The sequence below is a fragment of the Cupressus sempervirens genome, chromosome 11 (genome assembly GCF_028749045.1).
Source record: "Cupressus sempervirens isolate cs-2001-9-10 chromosome 11, ASM2874904v1, whole genome shotgun sequence".
Taxonomy (NCBI): Eukaryota; Viridiplantae; Streptophyta; class Pinopsida; order Cupressales; family Cupressaceae; genus Cupressus; species Cupressus sempervirens.
The window spans coordinates 501,921,986-501,945,643 of NC_143128.1; positions in this window are offsets into that span (position 1 = coordinate 501,921,986).

The window sequence follows — 23,658 nt, forward strand, 5'->3', positions numbered from 1 at the left end:
GTATTTAATGTTTTATGACGAATATAGTTCATCAATGCAACTAAATGAATTTATATTTTAACCAAGAATTTGAAAAGAAAATAACAGAGATAGAGTAACAGGAGATTTAAGCAATTTACTAAAAGAAAAATTCCTAATAGACATAAGCCAAAGTAACAACACATCTGTGAATTAAATTATCAAAAGTATCTTGGTAGGAAACCAATGAAATTAGGAGCAGTGCTTCCTCGACTCCACTAATGCAATAGTCAATGGGAACTTCATTAACAACCAAAATACATTTCACATTTCATCAAACCATGAGGCCACAAAAGTGTGCTCACACGAGAAAAAATACTATGCAAGAACAAAGATGATCCTTTCTCCAATTTATCACAACACCAAAATTTGTTAACACAAGATAAACACCAAAACTAAAATATTGCACAATCATAACAACACAATAAAACCATTGGCTCGATTATTATTCATGAACATGCATTCACAATAATAACATACTCCTGCAAGAATAACTACACTCAAAATGATAGCACCAATAGCATATATTATTGCATAAAAATAATGGCATGGAGTACATATTGCACCCATGTATTTAAAAGAAATCATCTCCTCCCTTTATTTTAGGAGTGATAGCTCTTCTAATATAAACTCATTCTAAAATATTAATAAAATAAAGTTATTTACATACAAACTGACTCTCTATATGATGCTAAGTTGGTCTCCACCCTTGTTTACATCCATTAATGGGTGCATGATTATTTACATTACTTAAAATAATAAAATAAAAAGGATATAATAAGATAGAATCCATGAGATGATTTGGGAGTCATTGAGAGCTCTAAAAATGGAAGCTCGACCTTCTCTAGGTGTCTCTAGGAGTTCAACTGTTGTCAAAACATGTTTCTGATGCATGGAATGCTCTAAAATAGAAACTAGTAGTTAAATGTCATCACCTTTCTTCTTCTTAAAAACTATTAGTGCACTTCTAAGAAAATCACACCTTGGTGACAGGACCCAAAAATCCAAAAATTCTTCTATCAAAATTGAATTTCTAGCATCTAGGTTTTCTTCCCCTTCATACCAAAATGATGTCTAGATGTTTCTCTTTAAACTTTTGGATGGCAGAGGTAATTTATTAAGGAGCTAATTAGTCTAAAGCTTCATAATTTTCCCTCACTTCCTTGTGGAAATCATGAAGTGTGACTTCTTGGGAATTCCCTAGAACTTGAAAGTCATGGGTTTGAGTGTGATCTTAGTTGTTGCAGAAGACAAGGAAGCCATGGTAATTTTCAAGATGTTGAGGACCTTTGGATGTTTTAGATATGTGCACCTATGCACCTTTAGAGATAATTTACCCACCAAGTCTTCAAATTATGCACTTGTGCACCTTCTAGAGTCAATCCCTTCACCAAATCTTCAAATTGTGCACCTGCACACCTTTGCACCTTTAGGAAAGTATGCAAGGTGCTCAATTTAGCAAAAAATCAAAGTTTTTTTATTTTGAAGATAGTTTCTTGGTTTTTCTCAAATCAGGTCTGGGAGAACTCTAGTGTACTTTATTTTCCCTTTTTGATGATGCATACTCTCTTTATATTCCAACATTTTCATAGACTTGAACTCCTTCTACTTCCTCTATCTGAAATCCCTAGGCACCTATTTTGAAAATGCACATACTATACCATGGTGATGAGGATTCCATGATGAACTACACAAAAGATAAACATTAGTATACTAGTGCTAGGGGTTAAAAATTATGCTAACTGACCAAAATCCTAAACCCAAACTACAAAATTCTCACTACCTAAGGCAACTTGGAAGATACCCTATTGTGACGACCAAGCTTCTATGAGCCAAAAAAAGGGGATTCCCATTTTTGAAGTTGGAAATGGGGTGTGTTGTCAAACCACAAAAAGTACCATACAGTTTATCTGACATATTAGATATAGTTTTGGTCAGTGAGTTTTACTAAGACATAGTGAAAATATGTAAAGTTAGCTACGACTACTTGACATCATGATGATGATGTATGCGAGTGCACAAGTCAGTACAGTCAGCATAGAAGAAAATATAATAGTTTTTCCAATTATAGTATTGAGTAGGAGAACAAAGCATCACAGGAAAGAGATAATTATGGATGACATCCCATCTGTTAATCCTAATTCAAAAATTTATAATAATATATTTTGTAAACTGTGTAAAAGCTTGAAGGCTGACTGGACAGTATTTTGTAAATTTTAAAAGTATATAAGAATATTACATTATGTGAAGTTAAGTGTTCTTTTAAGGAAGACTATGAAAACTTTATATGATGTGAATTTTGATGTATGATTAGAAGTATGTGAGTTTTTTAGAGAATAGTGAGAGTTATATCAGATATTGAAGATATTAGCAACAAGCAAAGAGGTTTTTATATCTATTTTTTTGTATCAAGGAATTACATTGTATATTGCATGTTTGGGCAGTGGGCTCTTCTTGCATACATTTTTTATTTGTAAATAAATAACTCCTAACATGTTTGAGGCTTCTAACAAGGATTGAAACACTATATGCATGTAATAGACTCCTAATAGTGTCAATATCTTTAACCAAATAGTTTTGATTAGTGGACCATTTTTTGATTATCATCCCCACCTAGATTTTCTCTTGGTCGAGGTTTACCTAGTTAACAAAATATGGTGTTATGAGTTCTCTTATTGCATGGTTATGTTTAATGTTCAACATAATTAGTTTCTTTCATATACAAGTTATATGGTAATTAATAGTATCCAGGTTTGGGCTAAATTTTGTAGAATATTGATTCAAGCCCCTCCACCCTCAATATTCCCTATTTCTAACAATTGGTATCAAAGCTTGGTCATAGGTTTGAATCTGACATCCCATTATAAGTGATGATGGGAGGGGGATTTTTGGCATTGGGCCAGTGCCTCTCACAAGGTTTGTGACATGGCTTAACTAACTCATGTGGTTCTATAAGACTATTGGTTGTATTAGGCAGTGATTGGTTGATCTTTTGGTGCAACTACAATCCTAGCCTTTCTAATAGTTACCATACCACATTTATCTTGGACTTGTCGATGCCAAGTGATTACACTCCACTATAGTTTTTTTAGAACCATGAATTTTGATGATATTCTTATGGGGGAGTATTGTAGATATGTTACTATGATGATAAATTACTTTTATGACTGAGTTTGTCATTGATGTCAACATAGCAATCTTTTGTGATATCTGACAGAAGAATAGTAGAAAGACAAGTTGGTACAGATGGCTAGTTAAGTATTCTCACTATTTGAGGTTATGGGAGATACATCTAAGTATCTAGTATATGTAGTTAACATCGGATGAATAAATGTTAAGTTTGGAAGAAGTCATGTAAGTTTTGTTGATGTATGTTCTGAGATAAAGTTTACAAAGGCATATTCTAGTAAACTTGCTATATCTCTTAGCACAGTTGTTATTCTAAGAATTGAGGTTCAGGATATGTAGAAGACATGTTGGGGATAACGCAGCTAAGTTCACTTGTCATAATATTGCATTTATGAAAAGTTATTCAAGTTGTAAGACAAAAGATTAATGTTATCGCTAAGTGTAATGTGTTCTTAATGTGGTCCTATAATGATTAATTTAGAAGGTCTAACAGCCAACTTAGGGAATTATTTTATGGACTTGATATAAAGAAGGACATTTTCCTTTATCATAAGATGTGATGTGATCAATCAGAATGGATTGTAAGTAGTAGAGAGAGCAAAATGTAAAGTTGAGTAGAGTAGAGCAGAAATGAAGGAAACTCCATTTCTAAGATTTTTCTAATTGATCCAATGTTTGATATTTGGATTTGAGGTTCATGACCTAGTCTACAAGGTCTACCAGTGATTGGTTTAGTAGAAAAAATAGAGGAAAAAGGAACATAACAATAAATTGCATGTTGAGCAGTGAGCTCTTCTTGTAGTTGAAATTGCATGTTTGGGTAGTGGGCTCATCTTGCATAGATTTTACTACAACTCCTAACAGGATTGGAACAACTCCTAACAAGGTTGGAATCTCCTAAAAGGGATTCAAAGTCTCCTAACAAGGACTCATATGTACTAAATTTTGTAATAGACTCCTAATAGGGTCCATCCTCTAACAAGGAATATTTATATTAGTACATCATCTTGTGGGCATTATTCCCACTGGGGTTTTCCTTCTGATCAAGGGTTTCCCTAGTTAACATATCTGGTGTAATTGGATATGTGCATCTTTGTATGGTTATTGTTTACTTTGGTTGAATGGTTAAGTTTATTTAAGGAAGATACAATTTTTAATTGTTGGATAACCCCCCCCCCCCCCCCCCAAGTTATCTTGGTGGACTATTGTTTCTAACAAGTCCCTACATAGTTATCACATAGAGTGTTTGACTAGTAACCTACTATACTACATTATCCTCATGATCATTATTTTTCCTTCATGCTCTTCTTGATGTAAGTATTATCCTTGGATGATTTTAGTTTATGTTTGTGGTTGGGTAACTATATTCATCTTCATGGTGGGTATAGGGCCTACTAGTACCATGTGGTTGGGAGATGTAGCCACCTATATGACTACTAGGGAGTGGTGTCTAGAGATGGTCTACTTCTAGCTTAGGGATGGAGCTTGATGCTTTACTTAGACTCAGATATCTAGTGTATGTTTCCTTGTGATTTATGTAATACTTTGATGCTTTGACATCATTTTCAGATGGTGTTTCTTATGGTTAATACACTTTACTTTAATGTGATGATATATCCTAATTGCATGTTTTGGTAGTTGGGATCACCTATTTAGCATATGTTTGATTCCTTTGCATGGTGTCAAAAATGGTTTGGCCTATGGTATTTTTACCTTCTCCATGTTGTAGAGATCCTTGAGAGATTTACAATGCATTTTGAATAGAGTCAATCAGAGTCCAGATGTGAAACTTCTTGCCTTCAAAATTAAGGCAATTTAATGTTGATTGTGCAATCTTGTACAACAAAACACCATGTTTAGAAATTTTTCATATGGGAACAATGTTTTTTTTTTCAGCAACCTATATTTTGTTTTATGGGACCTTGGTAATGTGTTTGGTTGTATGGGAAATAGGGAGCACTTTTCCTCAACTTCGAAATGTAGAAATTAATGTTTTAGACACCCTTTTTGGTGTTACACCTTCCCAATCCAATCCTTTGAATGTTATTTATGATTTCTCTTTTAACTTACATTTTAATTGGAAATTAACTTGATAGGGAGAGAATTAAGGTGGAGTAGAGGCATGTATTCCTTTTCTACAGGAGCCCATAGCTCAGTTGGTACCTCAAGCCCAGGGTTCTCAACATGGTGGAGCATATTTAGAGGGATCACAAGGTAGAGACTCCCACATGTTAAAATGTGAAGAGGAAAGAGGAGATTGTGTGTATGAGTGTGAGCATTCTCACACACCACCTAATAGAAGAGGGTACCATAGGGAGGTAGACACTGGGGTGATGAGGACACCATTTTCTTGGACATGATGAGAGACCTTTAGCAGGCTCAACCAACACTCTTTGATGGAAAGGGAGGTAGAAGTAAGGCTGAAATTTAGTTGTTGGATTTGGAGTGTTACTTCACTATGCATCCTTATGCAAGGAACTAGAGATCTCATTATTGAATGACCCACCTAAGAGATCATGCATCCACTTGGTGGAAAAGAGGAGAAGAAGCTCCCAATTATTTTGGTAGATCTCACATTGGAGATATTTGAGGAGAGGTTTAGAGAAATATTTATATCTTCTCAGTACAAAGAGGCTCAAGTAGATGAGTTCCATGAGATTAAATAGGGTAACATGTTAGTGGAGCAGTATGAGATGAAGTTATTTTAGTTGAGACAATACTCAAGCTATAGCCATGATGAGGTACTTCTTACTCATCGCTTCATATGAGATCTTAAGAACTTTCTCATTAGAGAGGCTTTTCTGCATCAACTTAAGACACTACATTAGTTACTAAGAAGGAGATGATTTTTTAGAGAAATTTGGCCATATGTTAAATTAGTAGAGAGGGTACAGAGAGTCATATTGAATTAACTATAGGTTAGGTTTCACCTCCTTCATAGACACAGTCCTTAGGATAGACTTTTACCCAATCAACACCTTTTCAAGGTGCTCACAATCAATTTAGTAGATAGCACCACTCATAGAGCCAACATAGAGGTTAGATTTCAAGCACCACAAGTGGTAAGGGGCATGACTATACTAGAGGTAAATAGTCACAATAGTTAATCATATCCTAGAGTGGCCAACTGGAATCTTATAGAGGGAGAATTCATAAGTGTAGTGATCCTTAGGGAGGATGCAGCTACAATTATGGTTATTGTATGGGGGAATGCTTCTCTTGTGGCCAGCTTGGTCATAAGTTAGAAATGTGTCCTTAGAAGATGTCAATAGGACCAAAAATAGATGTGTCCATGTTAGAGCCTACTATTGGGATGCAGGTAGATCCCATAGATTATTTGCACTAGTTGACAACCATTAGATTGAGCATCAAGGTACCATTGTTGAGACTATAGGTCCATTACATAGTTTTTCTGCCACTGTATTATTTGATTTTGGTGCTTCAAATTCTTTTATTTCACCATCCCTTGTTTAGAAATGGCCATGGGATTAATGGGATCCAAAGTGACTATGGATTCCTTAGTTGGTGATTGCATATTGGACTTGCACATCTTCACTACAATAGTTGATCTTTCAATCCTACCCTTAGGATCTTACAACATCGTGTTGGGTATAGACCGGTTGGCTTCTCATCAAGCGATTATTGGTTGTTTTTTAAGTTAGTATAGTTTTTTGATGACATAGGTGGGAAAATTGAGCTTGTAGGGGTCCAAAAATCAATCTCATTTCAGATGATCTTAGCTAAGCAGTTGAAACAGAGTGTGTAAAATAGGTATTTCTAGTCTCTGTCAGTGACCTTAGAGGTTGAGAGTTAAGAGGTATTTCTTAATGGTCACCCATTCCTCCATGATCATGTTTATTTTTTTCATGATTAGATATTAGGCATGTAATCATAGCACAACATTGATTATTGTATCAATCTCATTTCAAGAGTAAATCCTATTTCTTGGGCACCTTACTACATGAATGTTGGAAGCATGAATTCTAATGATATTCCTATGGAGGAGTATTTTAGAAACATGATTAGATCATTATCATGATAATATGTTACATTCATGACTATGTTTTTCATTGATGTCAACATAGTAGATTATGTGGTATCTGACAGAAGAATAGCAGTAAAGATCAAGTTGGAACAAATAGATCATTGAGTATTTTCACTAGCGAGGTTAACAGGAGATACTACTAAGTTTCTAGTATATGAAGCTAACCTCAGGAGAAAAAGATATTATATTTGGAAGAAGTTATGCAAGTTTTTGTGAAGACTTTTCTAAGATAGACTTTAAAGAAGTATGTTCTGTAAACTTGTTATATCTCTTAGCTAAGTTGTTATTCTGAGAAGCAAGATTAAAGGAATATAGAAGACATGTTGGAGATGACGTGGCTAAGCTTTCTCATCATAATATCAAATGTATAGAAATTTGTTCAAGTTTCAAGGTGAGATATTGATGTTATCATGAAGTAAAATATGTTCTTAATAAGGTCCTATAATAATTAATTGAGAAGGTGTAATAGCCAACTCATGGGAATTGTTTTATGGATTTGGTATAAAGAAAGGACATTTTCCTTTGTAATGTATGAATGATTTCATGAAGTAAAAAAAAAAAAAAAAAAGGAGAAAATATATGAAAGCTAAGTAATTGTAAAGATAATTAGAGTAGAGCGAAGTTGAAGAAAACTTCATTGCCAAGGTTTTATTTTAAGATCCAAGGTTTCATATTTGGTTCCAAGGTCTAATAGTGATTGATCTGGTTGACAAGAAAGAGGAAAGAGGTTAAAGTAAAATAAAAACAATTATTCTACAAGGAATAATTGAGAGATCAGTTGGACAATGAATTTTAGTGGTCTTTCCCTAGAAGTTGTTTGGACAGTGGGTCCTTCTGCCTTCTACAACTCCTAATAGGGTTGGCACAACTCCTAATTGGGTTAGAATCTTCTAACAAGGATTCAAAATCTTCTAATAGGGACTCTTATGTACTAAATGTGTTTATAGACTCCTGATAGGGTCCATCCTTTAACAAGAAATACATATATCAATATATCTTTATGGGCATCATTCCCACCATGGTTTTCCCTCTGATCAAGGGTTTCCCTAGTTAACAAATTTTGGTGTAATTGTGTATGTGCATCTTGTTATGGTTACTATTTACTTTGATTGAATGGTTAAGATTAATTAAGGTTGATAAATATTTTAATTGGATAACTAATTCACCCCCCCCCCCCCCCCCCCTCTCTTAGTTATCTGGTGGACTATTATTTCTAACAATTGGTATCCAAGTGTCAAGTCCTTCAAGAATAAGCTTAACATCTTTGGGAGACCACTGGTGAGTTATTTCAAAAATGATGGTCTTGAATCTGATGGAGAAAATTTTGACACCTAGAAGATGGAGCTTCTTGATGAGAGATCAAAATTGTGTATGGAATTGAGCATTAATTTTCTCGATAGAAGAACAAGTAAAGATAGATCCAAATCCGAAGAAGACATAAAGATCAAGGAAGGTATTGATCTTCTTGTAAAAGGGAGCAAGAAGAATTCTTGTTGGAAATGTAATGAGTTTGCTCATTTTTCATCTACATGCCCTAATAGAATAAGAAAAATTAGAAAGAATTCACTTTCCGATGAAGATCAAGAATTTAAAGCAATATGGAAATATTCTTAAATGATAATGATGATAAGAGTGAATTGAAAAAGGAAGTATTAGAAGAGTTTGGTAACTATTATTAATGAAAAGTATGGTACTAAAGAGGAGATGGTAGATTATAATTCTAATGAAGAAGAGGATAATTCTAGAATTATTAGATAGAATGATGAAGTATTCTTTAAGACTAACAATGATTTGTAGAATGAAGGTGAGCTAAGGTAGGAACAAAGTTTAAAACCTAGAATGGAGTCAAGAGTTGAGATAATAATTCCTACTTCTGGTAAGAATATGACAAAGAATCATCCACCAAAGAAGATCATCAATAGTAGAGATAAAGGTGTGATGACAAGAAGAAGAATCAATAAAGAACTATGTTTGATATCTCAAGTAGAACCAAAAAATGTAGATGAGGCATGCAAAGATGATTATTGGAAGCAAGCTATAAAATAAGAATTGGATCAGATAGTGAAGAATGAGACATGGGAATTGGTCCCTAGACCAACAGAGAAGAATGTAATAGGAAAAAAAATGGGTATTCAGGAACAAGATGAATCAACAAGGTGAAGTTGTAAGGAACAAAGCAAGATTTTTATGTAAATGAATAGACTATGAAGAAACCTATTCTCCTATGGCAAGAATTGAAGTACCAAGGTTATTCTTATCCTATGCAGTACATAAGAAATTTAAAGTGTATCAAATGGATGTCAAGTCATCATTTATAAATGGAGAACTTGAAGAAGAGGTATACATAGAACAAATTGAAGAGTTTACTTTAATAGATAACAAGGACATGGTATGCATATTAAAGAAAGTATTGTATGGCTTAAAATAAGCACCGAGAACTTGGTATACAAGGTTGGACAAGCATTTGGTAAAACTCGGATTTAGCAAAGGTATGGCAGACAATAATCTCTACTAGAAAGTAATAGATGATAGATTGATGAATTTGGTAATATTTTTTGATGATATCATCTTTGGAGGAGATGATAATGAAAGTGACAAGTTTGTAGAAGAAATGAAGAAGGAATTTGAAATGAGCATGATAGGGGAAATGAAATAATTCCTAGGATTATAGATTGTGTAGGATAAAGAAGGAATCTTTATTTCTCGGACTAATTATTTGAAAGATTTATTTAAAAGGTTTGGTTTAGAAACATGTAAATGAGTTGGAACACTTATGATAACTAGACACAGGTTATCTACAAAGGATGAGACACCTACTATTGAGCAGAAGAAGTACATATCTATGATTGAGGATTATAATATCTAACTCACATAAGGTTGGATATAGCAAATGCAATTGGAATTGTTGTAATATTTCAAGCTGATCCTAGAGAAGCACATTATGTAGTAGTTAAAAGGATATTTAGATATCTAAAGGGAAAACTAGAGTTTGGATTGTGGTATGACAGATCTAATTATTTCACTTTATATGCTTATAATAATGTTGATTGGGTAGGCATTATGGATGATAGAAGGAGCACTAGTGGTGGAGTATTTTTTCTTGGAGGAAGATTGGTCTCTTGGTTAAGCAAGAAGCAAGGTCTCTTGGTTAAGCAAGAAGTAGGATTGTATCTCACAAAGTACAAAACAAGTAGAGTATATTGTAGTAGCAAACAATTGTAATCAAGTTGTTTGAATGAAGTAGATGTTGAAGGATATAAGGAGATAATTCAATGAACCTATTGACATACATTGTGATAACACAAGCACAGTGAATATGTCTAAGAATCCAATGTTGCATTCTAAGACTAAGCACATTTCTATCAAATATCACATGTTGAGAGAGAAAGTTGCAGAATAGAAAATTAGACTAGAGTATGTAAGCACCAAAGAGAAGATTGTAGATATTTTCACCAAGCCTCTTCACAAAGTGACTTTTGAGTATTTGTGAGGAATGTAAGGGGTTATGCCCCTACCTACATTAGAGTAGTTGATGCAAGAGTGCATCAGTCCAGTGATACAGAGCACTATTATTTTTTTTGAACTGAATGTTGATGCTTCCTATATGGGGGAATATCTATGATGGACAAATTCATCTAGAACTATTGATAGATGTTGTTTTGACCAGTGTCTTTGGACACTTGAGCAAGTCAAAGATAGTTGTTGCAAAGATTGACAGGATGCAATGATAGATGGTTGTTGAAACCTTTAACATTGATGTCAATGTGGGAGAGATTACAGCATGAAAAATATTTTGATACATGGAGAAGTTACATCAATGGGGGAGAATGATTGATGAAGAAGATTTTAAAAGAAAGGATAGAAGTCTTTAAACGTTGGTATTCTTGGAACTTTTTTTTTATCTATGTTGTCATCAATGCCAAAGGGGGAGATTTTTGGAAGTATGAATGTTGATGAGTCCTATGGGGGAGTATTGTAGAAACATGATTAGATCATTATCATGATGATATGCTACATTCATGACTATGTTTTTCCTTGATGTCAACATAGAAATTTTTTGTGGTATCTAATAGAAGAACAATGATAAAGATCAAGTTGGTATAGATAGATCATTGAGTATTTTCACTAGCAATTTTAAAAGGAGATACTATTAAGTTTCTAATATATGTAGCTAACCTCAAGAGCAAAAGATGTTAAGTTTGGAAGAATTTATGCAAGTTTTAGTGAAGATTGTTCTAAGATAGAGTTTATAGAAGCATGATCTAGTGAAGTTGTTATATCTCTTAGCAAAGTTGTTATTCTGAGAAGCAAGATTAAAGGCACATAGAAGACATGTTGAAGATGAGATGGCTAAGCTCACTCATCATAAATCACACATACAAAAAGTTATCCAAGTTACAATGTGACATATTGATGTTATTGCTAAGTAAAACATGTTCTTAAAAAGGTCCTATAATAATTAATTAAGAAGGTGTAATAGCTGACTCAAGGAAATTATTTATGGTTTTGGTATAGTGAAAGGACATTTTTCTTTTGTATGAATGATTGCATGAAGTACAAAGAACAAAAAAGAGGAGAAAAGAGATGGAAACTGAGTGATTGCAAAGATAAACATAGCAGAGCAGAGTTGAAGAAAACTTCATTGTCAAGGTTTTATTTTAAGATCTGAGGTTTGTGACTTGTTCTACAAGGCCTAACAGTGATTGGTCTAGTTGACAAGATAGAGGAAAGAGGTTAAAGCATAGAACAAACAATTATTCTACAAGGAATAGTTGAGAGATCAGTTGGATAGTGAAGTTTAGTGGTCTTGCCCAAGAAGTTGTTTGGACAATGGGTCCTTCTGCCTTCTACAACTCCTAATAGGGTTGGCACAACTCCTAACAGGGTTGGAATCTTCTAACAAGCATTCAAAGTCTCCTAACAGAGACTCTTATGTACTTAATGTGTTTATAGACTCCTAATAGGGTCCATCCTCTAACAAGGAATATATATATCAGTATATCTTTGTGGGCATCATTCTCACCATGATTTTCCCTCTGATTAAGGGTTTTCCTAGTTAACAAATTTGGTGCAATTGTGTATGTGCATCTTATTATGGTTTTTAACTTTGATTGAATGGTTAATATTAATTAAGGTTGATAAATTTTTTAATTTGATAAATGATTCACCCCACCCCCCCAATTATCTTGGTGGACTATTATTTCTAACAATAAATACATAGGAGTTGAGTGAACTTTAGTTGCAGCTAGAGGATATGTTGGCCAAGGGTAATATTTGTTTTCATGTATCCTTATGGGGTACACCAGTCACCTTCATAAAGAACAAGGATGGATCATTACATTTAGGCATTGACTGTTGGCAATTGAATAAGACGATGATGAAGAACTAGTATTCCTTGTTGAGGTTAGATGACTTGTTCAATTAGATGAAGGGATCAAGAGTGTTTTCAAAGATTGATCTAAACTTGGGCTACCATTAGCTTTGGATTCATAAGGTTGATATTCATCATATATATTTTTTGTATATGTTATGGGCATTATGAGTTTACAATTTTACCCTTTGGGTTGACCAATGCATCATTAGTGTTCATGAGTTTGATGAACGAGGTGTTTTACACATAGCTCGATCACTTTTTTGTTTTGTTTCTTCATGACACATTGATATATTTTGAGACTATGGAGAAGCAAGAGGTCCATTTGCATCAGGTATTGCAGTGTTTACATGTCCATTAGTTGTATGGAAACTTGGGCAAGTGTGGTTTATTCCATTCTCAAGTGAAGTATTTGTGGCACATCATTGCAAGTGATGGTATTGCAGTGGATCCTAATAAGATTTGTGTTATCATGGATTGGTCAACACCCACTAGTGTTCTTAAGGTGTGCAGCTTCATGGGATTGGTGGGTTACTAGCATTGATTCATGAAGGATTTCTCTTGAGTGGCTCATCCTATCACTTCTCTTTAGTGGAAATGAAAGAAGTATCTTTGGACAGAGTAGTATAAGTCAATATTTGAAGCTCCTAAGGTATGATTGACTAGTGTGCATATCCTTATAGTGCCTAATCCTGTAGGTGAGTTCTACTGGAAATATAAGAGTAACTAAGAGTGGGGGTGAATCAGTTACTACTAAAATAAATCCCAAATCATGTAGATGTCAATAATAAAATTTAGACTAAGAAAAATGATTGCTATTGTTACTCAGTAAACACAAAAAAAATGTTGTAACTCAGTAAATGCAAAGTGTGAATTACTTTTAGAAAATCTTAAAACATTAATAGTAATTAATTTTCAAGCTTAAGAGAAATAACTGAACACATGAGACACCAAGATTTAACGTGAAAATCCAATTTGGGAAAAACCACCAATGTAACTAGTTACTATTTTTCACTTTTCTAAAGTGAGCCTGGTTAGAAGCCAACCTTGTTAAAGGTTAAAAAACACACTGTTAGGTGTGACCCTGTTAGAGGATTTAATCACCCTACTAGGAGTGGCATTGCAAGAGGTCTTAAAACAATTCAATGGAATTGCCACCTTGTTAGAGGATTTACAACTAGCTATTAAACCAACCATGTTAAGAGATTTTAGATCACTGCTACAATGGTTAAAGAGTAACAATGAAATGACCTTATTTTGATGCAACTAAATTATTGAATCAAGATCTCTTTTCTGCTTAAACTTGATCCTTCCTAATCGAATATTACTTTTCTACTCCATAAGGATACCTGCTTATCCTTCAAGTTCCCTTCCTCTCTTTTCTTCTCAATTCAATCAACACACTTAGGAGTGGCATTGCAAGAGGTCTTAAAAAAATTCAATGGAATTTCCACCTTGTTAGAGGATTTACAACTAGCTATTAAACCAACCATGTTAAAAGATTTTAGATCACTGCTACAATGGTTAAAGAGTAACAATGAAATGACCTTATTGTGATGCAACTAAATTATTGAATCCAAATCTCTTTTCTGCTTAAACTTGATCCTTCCTAATTGGATATTACTTTTTTGCTCCATAAGGATACCTGCTTATCCTTCAAGTTCCCTTCCTCTCTTTTCTTGTCAATTCAATCAACACACTTGCACACACACTAGTAATCTCAACTTGACCTTTTTTTTATACCTTCTAGATTGTTAAGTCAACCCAAATTCAAATTACAATCATCATAGTCAGCTAGAAACAATACATAAAGTAATTAAGCTTCATATTCCAAAACAAGAAAAATCCTTCAAGAGCCAACCCTACTTGGTAGAAACTAACTTTGGAATGATTCTTTGTGTTAACCAACAGAGGCTCTGTTAACACTGCAAACTTGTAGAAATCCTTTGGCAACTAAGTGTACTCGATGAACACTGAATCTATCCAAATTTCCCTTTGCTAACTAAGTCAGCTCAGTTAACACTCTTTTCTTCCTCAATTCCTTTGATGCTCGAGTGAGCTCAATAGATATTTTCATCTGTTCAGAGTAAACCTATCAATGCTCGGTAGATAAGGAAAACAATCTTCATTGACCAAGTGAGCTTAGTAAGCATTATTTGTCAACTAATATGGCATTTGTGTAACATCAAAGACAACACATAATTAATAAATTATATCCAAAAATCTCCCTCTTTGGCATTGATGGAAAAACAACATGTCATAGCACAATGAAATTTTGAGAACAAGACTCCATCTTACAGAAAGTTTCTCCTTGCTAGTTTTACACAAGAACTTCTTTTCAAACTTCTCTCTCTACAAACTCTACAACTTCTCCCTCTACAAACTCTTCAAATTTTTAGAAATATATAGATATGACAATAAACTTCTCCCTCTTTGACAACACATACCAAATTTGTATCATTATACCTTGAATACTGATTCATATACAATATTTTCTTGATTATGTTGTATTAACTAATTGATTTTTAACTTGGTTCTTGTTAATGCATCACTAAACTTTATTTAGTGAGCTTCAAATAGGGGAGTGACCCCTAGCTTGCCTCTTAGATACAAGAATGCATCCTTAGGTAATGGCTTGGTGAATATGTCTACAATTTGTTCTTTTGTATGGACATATTCTAATTTGATTTCTTTGTCCTGCACTAGTTGTCTGATAAAGTGATATTTTATGGCAATGTGCTTTGTTTTGGAATGCATCACTAGGTTTTTTTATATGTTAATTGCACTAGTATTATCACAATACATGACTACTAGCTCTTTGATTTCAACCTTTATTCCTTCTAACAACTATTTGAATCAAACAATGTTAGAACAATTCACTGCTACTGCTACATACTTTGCTTCTACTATAGATTGGGATGTCTAGTTTTTCTTTTTGCTTGTCCAAGATACCAACCTTTTACTAAGAAAGAAAGCTCCACCACTTATGCTTTTTCTATCATCAAGATTTTTTGCCCAATTAGCATCAATAAATACCTTATGGTGTAGGTTTCCTTCAAGTTTGTACCATAAGCCATAGTCCTCAATACCTTTTAGATATCTCAAAATTCTTTTTATTTCCATCATATGATTTTCTTTGGGTTTAGCTAAGAATCTTGCCACTATCCCAACTGTTAGGGCAATATCAGGCCTTGTGTGAACTACATATTATAATTTTCCAATCATTGATCTATATAAGATCTAATCTACTTCTTTGGAGTCGTCATCTTTGGTAAGCTTGAGTCCAATACACATGGGGGTACCAACTGGTTTAGAATCTTCCATACCAAACTTCTTGAGTATCTCTTTTACATGCTTGGATTGGGTGATATAGATATCATTCTTGTTTTGTTGTATCTATAATCCAACAAAGAATTTTATTTCACCAAACATGGACATATCAAACTCTTTGTTCATTTGTTTTGAAAATGATTTGCATAGATCATCATTTTTTGTAAATAGAGTATCATCCACAAATAATTCTGTCGACATAATTTTGTTATTTTGTCCTTCCTTGATGTATAGACTACTATTATCATTTTTTCTCTAAAAACCAATCTGTATCAAGTAGTTATGTAGTCTTTCATACCATGAACTAGGAGCTTGTTTGAGACCATATAGTGCTTTGTGTAATTTACAAACCATGTCCATTTTGTCAGGATCAACAAAACCTTATGGCTATTCAATGTAGACTTCTTCATCAAGAATTCCATTCAAAAATGAAAATTTAACATTCATTTGATATACTTTGAATCCTCTATGAGCTACATATGCAAGTAGGGTCCTAACACCTTCTAATCTTACAACAAGAACAAAAGTCTCACCATAATCAATTCCTTCTTCTTGAGAATAGCCTTTACATACTAATCTAGATTTGTTTCTTGAAACTTGTGCATCTTAATTTAGCTTATTTATGAATACCCATTTTTTTCAAATCACATTTTTATCTTTAGGCCTAGGAACAAGAGTCCAAGTTTTGTTCTTTTCTATCTATTCTATTTCTTTGTTCATTGCCTCAATCCAACTTTCATTTTCTATAGCATCCTTAACACTTCTAGGTTCAAAATCAACTAGTAAACATGTACCTTTCAATTTTCTTCATGTTGTAGTACCTTCTAATTTATCTCCAATAATTTGATCAAGTGCATGATGCCTTCTAACATATTTGGCCAATATAGGTTCTTTTCCTTTTGAATGAATTGCAGTTCTTCATTTTGAATTTCAACTTTAGGCTTAGGTCATTTAGACTCAATAGGCATTGGCTTGGTAGCTATAGAATGTGAATTGGATCCCTATGACTCAGTTTGAACTTCTTGCAACTTGGTAGTTGTAGAGGACTTGGGAGGTGAAGTCTCTTTATTGTTAGATGTGTCTGGAAATGTATCAGGTTTGAAGTAAACAAATCTTTTGTAATCTTTTGGTTCCCTTTTGCTTTCTTCTTTAGTCTTTTCTACAAACTCATCAATTCTCACATGTGCACTTTCTACGATTTTATGAGTAGATAAATTCAAGAATTTTTATGCCTTACTTTTGCAAGAAATCTTAAGAATATACCTTCATCACCTTTCACATCAAACTTTTCTTTTCTAGACTCTTTCAAGATATAACATTTACTGCTAAATACTTTCAGATAACTTACATTGGGTTTGTAGCCATACCATAATTCATCGAGAGTTTTATGTGAGTCCTTCTTCAATTGAACTCAGTTCAAAGTATGAACTACAGTATTGATGGCTTCCTTCTAGTGTTTGATAGTAACATTCTTTTCAATCATTAGAGTCCTTGCATAATCCATGATGGATCTGTTTCTTTTTTTAGCTATTCCATTCTACTCAGGAGTACCAGGGGTTGATACTTGTCTTTTGATTCCTCTTTCAATATAAAAATTATTGAATTCATTGGAGATGAATTCACCACCTCTATCTAATCTTAAGCATATCAATCTTTTTCCTATCTCTTTTTCTACTCTTTCTAGATGCCATTTGAATTTCTCAAATGCTTCTCACTTTTCTCTAAGATACATAATAGTCATCATTCTAGATTAGGCATCAACAAAAAGAATAAAGAATTTTTTCTCCACTATAAATTTCTATTCCAATGGGTCCACATAGGTTAGTATGCACAATTTCCAAGACATCTTCAGATTGATAGTTTTTGCTCTTAAAACTAGTCTTTCCCATTTTTTTAATCTACCAATTTTTGCATAATCCAACATCTAGTTTCTTCAAACTAGGGATACCTCTTAATTTTTTTAATTTTCTTATCTTGACCATATTATCAAAATATACATGGCATAATCTTCTATTCCATAACCAACTTTCTTCCATTTGAGTAATAAAACATGAGCAATCACCAAGATCAAGATAAAATAGGTTACCTCTTGTTTGTTTTCCTGATCTAATCAGATTCCACTTGTCATTCAGCAATCTTACCTTGCCATGCATGAATTCTACCTTGAATCCAATTTTGATTAGCTATGCTACACTTAGTAGGTTATGTTCCAGTCCTTCAACCCAATAGGCATTGTCACATACAAGTTCATTAGTTAAGGATATGCGACCTTTCCCTTTTATGCAACAAGGTTCATTGTTTCCAAATCTTAAACTACCTCCATCATAGTGTTCAAAGTGTTCAAATTTTATTTTGTCTCCAGTCATATAATGTGAACATCCACTATCTATGATTCATGTGTCATTTTTACAAACACATGAGATAAGTGCCATCTTGTCTTCTTCATTAGATTTATCTTTTATAGCAATGTATACTATCTCATCTTCACTGTTATCAAAATCTTTACCATAAAACAAGTCTTTTTACCTTTCTCTTTGAAGGATTTGTGACTTTTGGATTCCTTCTTACCTTTGTACTTGTGGCTCTTCTTCTCATCCTTTCTTTCTCTATTTGGGCACTGTTACCTATTTTACCTCCCACCAAAATTTGAATTCGAATACCTCGGCCCACCCAATAGTCACCTTCCATCTTTAATATTATTTTAATGGCATGAAAATATCAAAAAAATAAAATGATAAAACTTTATGGCATTTTCTTTTCTTCCCTAAATTTATTTCCTTCAGCCTGCAACTTTCTGCGCTGTCAGATCTCTGGCAATCTATGGTGGGTGCTTTCTTGCATTTTGAAAATGCACTACCTTTATGTAATGCGGGAAAGCCCCTTTGTGGCACATGGATCAGTGGTTCCTTTCATTTTGTGTGGGCCATAGAAAGGAGGAGGGTCAGTCAAGGTGGCAGTTCAATTGGCACCCGCTTTCTCGCATTTTGTCTTTTGTCAGACTTTTTGACAATGCGAGCAAGCACCCTGGTGACACATGTCCAGATGACATCACAATGGATATTCACATAGGTTCAAGGGGCACATGTTATGAACACCATCCGATGCAATTAAATCATTGGCTAATTTTTTCCTACAATATGAAGATACAGGGAAATTAAGCAATGTGGGCAAGCGCCTTGCTGCCACGTGTCATCATGGGGCCAGGTCATGTGAGGTGGCTACTAAGTGATTCACAGGGCCAAAAATCTTTAATGGAAAGCATGGTATAAATACAAATCTTTTGCTATCGTCGATCTTCTATAGATCGACGATCAACGCTTGCCTGCATTACAAAGTTGCAAGGAGATTAAGGAATGCAGGCAAGCGCCTTGTTACCATGTGTCCTTGTGGGGCCAGGCTTGTTTCATATGCTGTAGGGTGATACCAATTGGGGCCAAGTCAGGCTGAGTCAGATGTCAAAGTGTTTCGTGGGCCCAAAATTTTGAAGGACTGGTGCAGTATATGGAGAATCTTTCTCGATCATTAATCTTGTAGAGATCAACGATCGATGCTTTCCCGCAATATAAAGATGCAAACAAATTAAACATTGTGGGTAAGAACTTGAAGGAAATGTGTCCTTGTGGGCCTAGCCAAGGTATTAACAGTTAAGGCAACACAGTTGGGGCTGGCAATTACATCGCAGCCGCAGTTAAGCTAGGAGGTGGCACAGTGAGTTGAAAAGATATGGTCAACCATGTGGAGACTTTGTAGGGTGGCAAAACAAAATAAAATCATTGGCCCATGTGGTCTATTCTGGTTGTAGGACTTAGTTAACTTGCTGACCCAGCTAATTCATGAGCTAGGAATGAAGGAAATCAAGGTTTTTTGCACAATCTGATCCTTGTGATCAATTCCAACCACCCTTGAATGAATGCTAAACCTAGGAGAACACTCCACCACCCCTATTGATCTATCTACTTGGTCAGATAATTTAATGGCACCATTTCTATGTTCTCAAGGCCCTATTTCAAAAAGGATCAGATATCATTACATCTGGATCTATGTTCAAATCAAATTTTCTTTAGATCTCCAAGATTATTCTCTGTAGGGCTTAATGGCAGTGTTGTGGAGTAACTTTAGTTAGAAGATATCTCAGTTATGCCTAAACTATAAAGGCAATTTTTGTAGATTTTGTAAAGGTCGACTCTTCTTTGACTTCTCTAATATTTCTCTATAACTTCAATGTAAATTCCCTTTGCCTCTAAACTGTATGAAATTCTACCTTATCTCCTCCAGCCATTGATGTAAAGTGCAAGAGCTATTTTCCTCTCATTGGTGTATTGTAGAGATTTGCAATCTTGCATGACTATATCTCTTTTGGCCTATGAATGGTATATAATGAATCTTCCCTTTCCTTGTGTCATTCATTTGGGTTTTTTGATTTACATGTGATTGTTAGATTAAAGCAAGTCTAGATGTGTATATCTTTTGGTGTCATGATGGTTCAATAGTGCATGTATGGGTAGAGATTGGTTTGAACACTCCATTTTGGTGCATCACCTCCTTAGGTTAGAGTAGGTAGATTTTCTTTCATGCATTCCTTCTCCCTTTTCCTCTCCAAGAGTAGTTAGGTGCACCCTAATAGTAAAGGAAGTTGGCCTTCTCCAGAGACTCAACCTCACAGTTCAAGTCCCACAGCTTGGAGGTTGTTTCCATGTTTCACAAGGTTGTCCTTAAGTAAAAACTTTGGACATGGATGCAAAATTTTGTGAGAAAAAATTTTGGCACACCTGGTGGGACTAATATCAAAGATTCAAATCAGTTTCAGAACCTCCACTAGTCATACCAATAGTTTTTAGCATGCCCAGTGGGACTCCAAGAAGATTCAACTACATAAGTCCATTGGTTAGCCAGTTGACCCTGATACACTAAGAATTTGGGTGTTATTCTTAGTGTCATTAGCCTTTGGAGGCATTCAATCAAACACCATGGTGACTGTAGTGCAAATCTACTAGTTTCAAGCAGAAATAGTGTTGGTATGTAAAGATCATCTTTGATCTTTTTGTGATTTTCAAGTTTTCTATGAGATTGCAATGTTTTATGAAGCTTTTTCCATGGATACAATTCATAGAAATAGTTATTATTCCCCCCCATATCATGAAAATTTTATTCCTCAGCCTTCATATTGCCAATTTCAATCTCAACCCCAAGTTTCTTATAGCCAAGCCGTTCAAAGTTATTACCCTCCTCTCTCACCTACTCCATTGGTCCCAACATCCTCATATGAGAAGCTTAAGGATATGATGTTGGAGTTACAAAGGCAGACTTACTACAAATTCCAGGAGAGGAGTATGAGAATAGACCAGAGATTGTGTGAACAAGATGAGCTATTGTTGGACCTTGATAGGCAGCTTGATGAGGTTGCAAGGCAACAAGAACTTGAGAGACAACATGAGGAGATGGCCTACTAGGCCTATCTCCAACAAGAAGAAGAAGAGAGGGAGAGATAGAGACATTTTGAGGAGAACCTTGCAAGGCAAGTTGCTATAGCAAGAGAGGAGAAAATGAGGCTCCAGCTAGTTCATTTTCAAGTCAAGGAGGCAAATACCCGCCCCTCTCCAAAATATGTCATCTGAAGCTTTAAGAAGCCCCCTCCCTCACAAGAGCTTGCTATTGTAGCCCCTCCACCCCCTATAAGAGAAAGTTGGACTAGTCATGAACCCCCCAAACCTATCAATATTTCCCTATTTCCAGGTGGGCCAGTTGTATGGACTCCTAATGGTCCAAGTATGAAGTTTCAGGAGAGTGAGTCCAAACTCACAAAGATTCCATGTGAGCAATTGCAGTCTACTGAGGAGAATAAAGAGGAGACTACCGAGCCAAAGGAAGAGGAGCTGATCCTCTTATTTGAGGAGCTTCCCTCTTTTCTTGAGGAAGAAGAAGAAGATAATAAGGTTGTTCCTCCCCTTGAGGGACAAGTCATGGCTTTTGAGCCCTTGCAAGTGAATGAGGATCTGCTACTACAGAAAGAAGAAGATCATTTATTGCAACAGACAGCCCTCTATGATGTGGAAGATGGACAAGAAATCCTTAAGGATAGCTTTGTCCTTGAGGAGGAATATGCTAACCTGCATGAGGTTGCCCCCCAACCTATGCATGCCTTTGTAACTATAATAGAGGAGATCAACGATGAGGATGATCTTTTGGATGAGTTGGATGCTATCTGCTCTTCCATAGATATTGAATTAGTGTCTCCTATATATAAGGAGTGTGTTCCACAATAGCAACAAGTGGAAGGTCACACCATACCAGTAGATCCAAAGGAAGTGATTCATGGGTAGCATGAACAAGATGTGGAAAAAAATAAGAAGAGGAGCCACTTCCAAACCAGTTGAAGACTACCATTGCAGAGCACAGTCAAGTGGTCAAGGATGATTCCTCTAGCCCTACACCATCAAGAGAATGCTCCATAAGGTATCTAGCTATGCAACAAATCTACAAGTTGCCCCCTTGTCATGGTCACTCCAGAGCATGAGGAAGATTATCACAAACAGGAGCTGGTATGTTTTTCTCCACAAGGAAACACCCTAGTGTTGGAAAGCTTCACTGTTTTGAACATTGGAAAGGAGGTGTTCCATGCAGAAGTGTGCTTTTCATACTTGCTGATTCACCTGACTACCATTATGCATGGAATAAGAAACTAGTTGATAAGGAAGGGTAGCTATTTCAGCAAACCAGTCAATGGGTTTGTTTGACCCCTCTCTTTTTAGATATTTTTATATATTAGAGTAGTTTTCTTTCGATTGGTTTCCTACTTTCCAAGAAGTGTGTGAGCACAAGCTTCTCTCTATGAGATAGCCAATTTCTTCGAAGTTTTGAAGGTTGCAGAAGATTTGGCCTCCAGTTCCAGTTGCAGAGGAGTAGAGATAGAGCTTTCAGGGTTTTGTTCTCATAGAGGTAGGGTTAGGGTTTTCATAATACATAGGATTCACATCTTTTACAACTCTATAGCCCAATGGATGCATAAGACCATTGGTCATACACATAGCTGGCTTGCATCCCCTTTTAGTCGTAAAAAATGTTACCTATTTTGCCTCCTGCCAAAATTTGAATTCAAATACCTCGGCCCACCCAATGGTCACCTTCCATCTTTAATATTATTTTAACACCATGGAAATATCAAAAAAATAAAATGATAAAACTTTATGGCATCTTCTTTTCTTCCCTAAATTTATTTCTGTCAGTCTGCAACTTTCTACGCCATCAGATCTCTAGCGATCTACAGTGGGCACTTTCTTGCATTTTAAAAATGCACTACCTTTATTTAATGCGAGGAAGCCCCTTTGCGGCATGTGGATCAGTGGGTCCTTTCATTTTGTGTGGGCCACAAAAAGGAGGAGGGTGAGTCCATCTAGCAGTTCGATTGGCGCCCACTTTCTCGCATTTTGCCTTTTGTCAAACTTTTTGACAATGTGGGCAAGCGCCCTAGTGACACATGTCTAGATGAAATCATGATCGATATTCACATAGGTTCAAAGGGCACATGTTATGAACATCATCTGATGCGATCATATCATTGGCTGGCGCTTCCCCGCAACATGAAGATGCAGGGAAATTAAGCAATGCAGGCAAGCGCCTTGCCGCCATGTGTCATCGTGGGGCTAGGTCATGTGAGGTGGCTTCTGAGTGGTTCACAGGGCCTAAAAGCTTTAATAGAAAGTGTGGTATAAATACAAATCTTTCGCTATCGTCCATCTTCTGTAGATCAACGATCAATGCTTGCTTG